Source organism: Petaurus breviceps, unplaced genomic scaffold (assembly GCF_028583685.1).
Source record: "Petaurus breviceps papuanus isolate PSGF00001 unplaced genomic scaffold, PetGlider_PUasm1.0 37, whole genome shotgun sequence".
NCBI lineage: Eukaryota > Metazoa > Chordata > Mammalia > Diprotodontia > Petauridae > Petaurus > Petaurus breviceps.
This window is the reverse complement of record NW_027186296.1, coordinates 41,548,979-41,554,978: the sequence shown is the minus strand read 5'-3', so window position 1 is coordinate 41,554,978 and position 6,000 is coordinate 41,548,979.

Here is a 6,000-nt window from a genome sequence, read left to right as displayed (position 1 = left end):
CTGAGTTCAAATCCAGCCTCAAATACTTACTAGTAGTGTGACCATGGGCAAGTCACTTAACTTTGTTTGCCTCAGTTTCCTCACCTGTAAAATTAGCTGGAGTAGGAAATGGCAAACCGCTCCAGTATCTTGGCCAAAAAAACATTAACTAAAATCACAAAGAGTCAGACATGCCTGAACAAATTGTAGGGGCAAAGGGGTGGAGGGCTAAGGGAAACATATGGGCTGTGCCCAGGGATGAGCTAGAGTCAGCTCAAATAGATCAGAGGACTCTAATCATTTACACCTCAGAAAATGGCAAACTATATATCTATAAACACTATAAATCAGTGATTGATTATTGTTTATATATTGTCTAGACTTATGAAAATGATGGAAAAAATATTAATAATGCAGATTAAAAGTGTGTTGTACTTTTCAGAGAGCCAGTTGTTAAACATTTATCATCATATTCTGGTCTTTGCCTTCTTTTGCATCTCCAACCCAGAAATCATGTTTCCTGCTGAAGTTTTGTCCTTCCTAGTATTAAAGGAACATTATTATTTTTTAACTATTTTTATTATTCAGGACTCAGGGCCATCCCTCTTGCAATTTTTGGTTAATTAAAAATATATATATATTTTTTAAAATTCTATTTATTAACCTCAACTGAACAAAAACTGTCCTTAGGGATATAAAAATTTATTTAAGACCCATGAGCATTCCTTAGATAAGAAGCCAGAGGAAGAATCTCAACTGTTTCTGACTCCTTGGCAACATGCAAATCCTCTTCCTCTTCGATCAGTCTATTTGTGAATCCTCTACATGTAGTTTAATGTGTAACAGGATTTAATTTACTTATACAGGTTTTTTTTTTTACAGGTTTGTTTTCTTAGGGGATATAGGAGATTATGACTCTGTTTAATTAAGTTTGTTCAACTTTTATGAAATTGAAATAACTATTATTTAACTTTTATGGCCTAAAAGAAATGTATAGGATTGCAATATGTAAAAGAATTATTTCTCAGTCATTCTGATATAATTTTGTCTATAAGAAACCTTGTCATAATCTTCATTATTGTTCAGATTTTCTCTGAGGCCTAAACCTATTCTTGAGTATAATAATAAAATCTAGGTTTTAACTCCATAATTTCTTCATTTTGGTAAATATGTATTTGGCAGTAATTACTGATGGGGTGATAGGACATGGATCCCTAAAAGAAAAAGACCATGTCTTTGAAAGCAATTCATTCCCTGGATTTTTCCACACATTTCTGCAACCCAGATCACTGGAATCTCTCCCCAAGGCATCTGGACCATCCCAGCCTACCTAGATACTCAACAATCCTTTCAAAATGGCCCTTGGCCCACCCCATATCATTTAACTCCTTTCACTATCTCACCTGGGCTACCCCCAGGTTATTTACCACTCTTTAGTCCCATCCACATCTTCTCACTGTCTTTTTTTATATATAAATATCAGTTTTAGCCCCATCAAGATGCAGATTCACAAGGAATTTAGCTGCTTCATTACTTTGACTGAAAAGAAGGCCTAAGCGCTTGTATTCTTTCCAGGCAAACCCCCCTGTACTCTGATATTTTTGGGGTTCCTAGCAACCCCAAAACATATTTTGTTTTGGAGATCTTCCTACAATGACACTGACTTCTCAAAGTTTAATGAGACTAGGAAGTGGGTAAAATGAAAATATGAAAATCAAGAGGACAGAAATATCTCAGAAAAAGAAAGAAGAGTTGGGGCTGCTAAGCGGTACAGTGAATAGAGCACCAGCCCTGGAATCAGGAGGACCTAATGTTGTGCCCAATCCCAAGTCACCCTCCATCTGGTCTCAGTCCCCACCGTTTTGTGCTCCCTTCTTCACAGAAGTAAAGTCCCACAACAGAGAAGCCCCACACCAAGAGAATAACTGCCCAAGGCATATTTCTGGGAAACTGCCCAAGGCATAGTCACCCACCCTATTCTAGGAAATTGAAACTTAACCTTATTCTATATAAGGCCTTAAACTGAGAATTAACCAATTGCATTCCTCTGGTTCTGTAACTTCCTGCTTTTGTATAGACCTGACCATTACTTTGTGGTTTTTGTCTTTAAATACTCTGGCTCTCCCCCTGTTTGGGGCTGTCTGATTTGAGTCTACACTCTGGACAGCTGGGCCCTCATTAAATTTATATTAAATTTATGACTGGGTCTCACCTCAATTCATTTTCTGAATAACACTAGTTCAAATCCGGTCTCAGATACTTAATACTTACTAGCTGTGTGATCTTGGGCAAGTCACTTAACCCCAATTGCCCTGCCTTTCCCCTGCAAAAAAAAAAAAAAGAGTCACCCCAGAATAAACACTCCCTAAATTCAGATTAAAGCAAGAAGAAGCAGCATTTAGGAACAAAAATTCATAACTGGTGTTTCCAATTTGGCTATAACAAAATGGCAAACAGAGAGGCACTATGATAGTGTAGAAAGAATTTGGATTGAGGGGAATCTGGGTTTGAATCCTGACCATGTTACTTGCTACACACTACTATGTGACCTACACAAGTCACTTCCATCTAGGCCTCAGTTTCTTCATTTTATCAGTGTTTTCTTTCCCTTGAAGCTTGGTTGGTCTAAGTTGCTTAAACTTTGTGGGCTAAAAAGAGTTGGACAGATTGTAATGGGCTTGGGGGCAAGGAAATCTTGAAAAAACTGGGGGAGTCCCCTTGCTATTTTTTCAGTGTCCTGAGGCACTGAAAAGGGAGAGGAGAGGAAGGGAATAAATATTTATACAGTGCCTACTGTGTATCAGGTGCTATGCTAAGCACTTTTTCAAATATTATCCCATTTGATCCTCACAAGGTGAGGTAGGTGCTGTAATTATCCACATTTTATAGTGGAGGTTAAATGACTGGCCAAGGTTCACACAGCTAGTAAATGTCTGAGGTCAAATCTGAACTCAGGTCTTCCTGACTTCAGGCCCTGGGCTCTTATTCTCTGTGCCATCTAGCTACCCTGGGGGTCAGTGCTTCTGTCCTCCTGGAAGGAGACCAAATAGCTTAGAACTTTGACTGGACTGAAAGTATAGAGTACAAAATTCTAACACTGTTTGAACACTTACAATGAATCTCTGTGTCCTGATCCAGAAAATTAAATAGTTGGAAAAGGTGTTTTGTAAGGTCCATTCCAGCTGTGATTGTGTGAACCTATGATAACTGGACTCCATCTCCTGGTCTCCTCAGCTTATTAATTCCTTCTGCTGCAAGATTACTTTGTGTTTGCTTTATATATTTTGTATACATTTCCTTTGTAAGAATGTAAGATCCTACAGGGCAGGAACTGTTTCTCTTCTGTCTCAGTATTCCCAACTACAAGCACAGTAAATGGCATATAATAGGTGCTTAATAAACACTCAATTGGCCATTGCTCGGGCTTCCTTCAAAAAGTCCCCAGAGTCAAATCTGAAAAGGAAGCCAGAAAAGCTTAGAGATAAGAGTGAGGATGGAGAACATTCCAGCCATGGGAGATGGAATGTTCTAAGTACATTTTTTTTTTCCAACCAGAGAGCCAATTATTAAACATTTGCTGAGGTACGAAAATTCCTTGTTGCTACTGTAACCAAACTTCCCTCACCACCACTCAGGTAATTACCTGAAAAGAGCAATAAAGAAGAACAAGGAAGGAAAACTATGGATATTGCCAGAATCTCAACTGTGATGATTTCCAGGCCAATGTAGGAGAAGGTAATCCATGGGGAGAGCATCTTTACACTAAGTTCTTGCCACTCCTCCCAGGTTGAGTGGTTGGGATTCCTGGGTCTAATATCACTCCATACATTGTCTCAAATTGAGAAGATGTATTGTGTTGTTTCCTCCTATTAGAATGTAAATTGCTTAAGAGCTGCAACTATCTTCACTTTTATATTTATATTCCCAGCACTTAGCATAATTTTTTCTTCTTTCATTCCTAAAGACTAGGGATTTTTCAGAGAATAATTAATACACTAACAACAATATCAAAAAGATAGTCAACACTGAAAGACTTAGGAACTCTGATCAACACAATGATCAACAATGATGAAACATAATAGGAAATAAAATAGAGAGGTAATTCTCTCTGTCTCTTTCTCTCTCTCTCTCTCTCTCTCTCTCTCTCTCTCTCTCTCTGTCTCTTTCTCTCTCTCTCTGTCCCTGTCTCTCTCTGTCTGTCTCTCAGACAGGGGTAATGTGGGAATTTGTTACGTATGACTATACGTATTTGTAACGAGTTTTGTTCTTCTTGCCTTTTCATTGGCTGAGGAAGGGGAGAGGAAGGAAGAGCATTCAGAACTGAATATAAAATAAAATATAATTAAAAAGAAAAAAAGATGACTAGTCGTTTTATGAGGAAGAGTGGGAGTCATTCGCAAGGTCCCACTTCCCTCCCTGATGTCATAGGCAGGAAACTACGAAGTAAACCAGAACCAGAATTTTCTAGTGAGGAAGAGTCCAGATACAGAAGATTGTTTATGATAAGGTGGCATGTCTTGAACAGAGATATCCCCTCCTGGGAAAAGCTAGCCCTAGAAAACTGAGAAATTTTCTAGACTACCACTGTGACCATGGCCCAAATATTTAACCTCTCTAAACTTCAGTTTCCTAATCTATAAAATGAAGATAATGATATTGCACTTCACAGAATAACGGGAAAATCACATAAAACTTTTGTTTATGTGAATTATTATAACATCTTCTTTTCTACCTGAGTATAAATCCATAAAATGCTTCCATCTGCCATACTGTGATAGATTACAGAATCAAACCAGATATTCCTCTGAAGCAAACTGATTTTATGAGGAGGCCACTTTAATTACAGCATTAAAAAGAGTCAGTGAGGACATATGCAGCCGAAGAGCTTAATTTTAAAATGCAGAAGTTGATCATTATCTAAATACCTGGTTATAGGAAAGCATGACAAGAAAGTTTAGATGTGGATTCCCAGGATGCAAAATTAATTAAAAGGAAAAGGCACAAGTGTTTGGGGATATTCCCTTTAAAAAATAACTTCCAAAGCAGCAAAATATATGTATGTAATCCGGACTGTTTTGGATTTTGCACAACAAAGTTATTTGGTTTGACTGATTGCCAGATTCCATGATTCAAAAGATCATCAAAAGCAGGGAAAGAGTCCAAGATTCCTTCCTTGAGCTGAATTCCCAGAGTTCTCCTCCAAGTTACTATAAGGCATTTATCACCCAGCTTAGCACCCCTCACTAGTAGCTCTGTTTTGGTGATATCTTTGGCTGATACACTACTGAAAATAATGTTAGTAAGATTCTTAAAATAAAAAGAAGAACTGCCCTTGTTACTGCGAGTTAAATTTAGACACTTGGGTTTTTTTTTTAAGCAGTCATCAGCATTTTCATTTCAGAGATTCATGAGGAAGAAAGAAGTAATTTCCAAACACTCAAGATGATAATTTTTAATAGAGCTCCTAAAATATCTGGATTCTGATAATCAGTCCTTTGACTTTTCTTTACAATTTTATGTAAATATTAATTGCCTGGAATCCAGCTAATACTAACTTTGAAAATATCAGAGAGCTCTATGACATCAACACAACATAACCATTGTTCTATATGGCTGACAAGGAAGTAGAAAGAAAACAGGCTCCGAAGCCAGAGGACTCTGGGCTCAAATCTCACCTCTAACACTCTGATCTTGATAGGGGCAATTCACTTAACCTTCCCAGACCTCAGTTTCTGCAGCATGGAGTTCATTCTCACTGAGGTCAACTATGACTAACATAAAATATTCTCAAGTAAGCATGCTCCTCTATAACCATCTGAACCTGACTGGCCAAAAGACTAGCTGAGTTTCTAGAGCTTCATCCTCCTCAGAAAGCAATGTGTAGCAAGGGTCATCCAGTGGAGCCTGCTTAGAGTTGTCATTCCTGGGCAGTTCACACTTTGAGATAATGAAGTCTCCTTCCAGGCAATAGAGCTGAAGAGCTGATGACTCATCAAATGTACAAACGCAACATACCCCCTT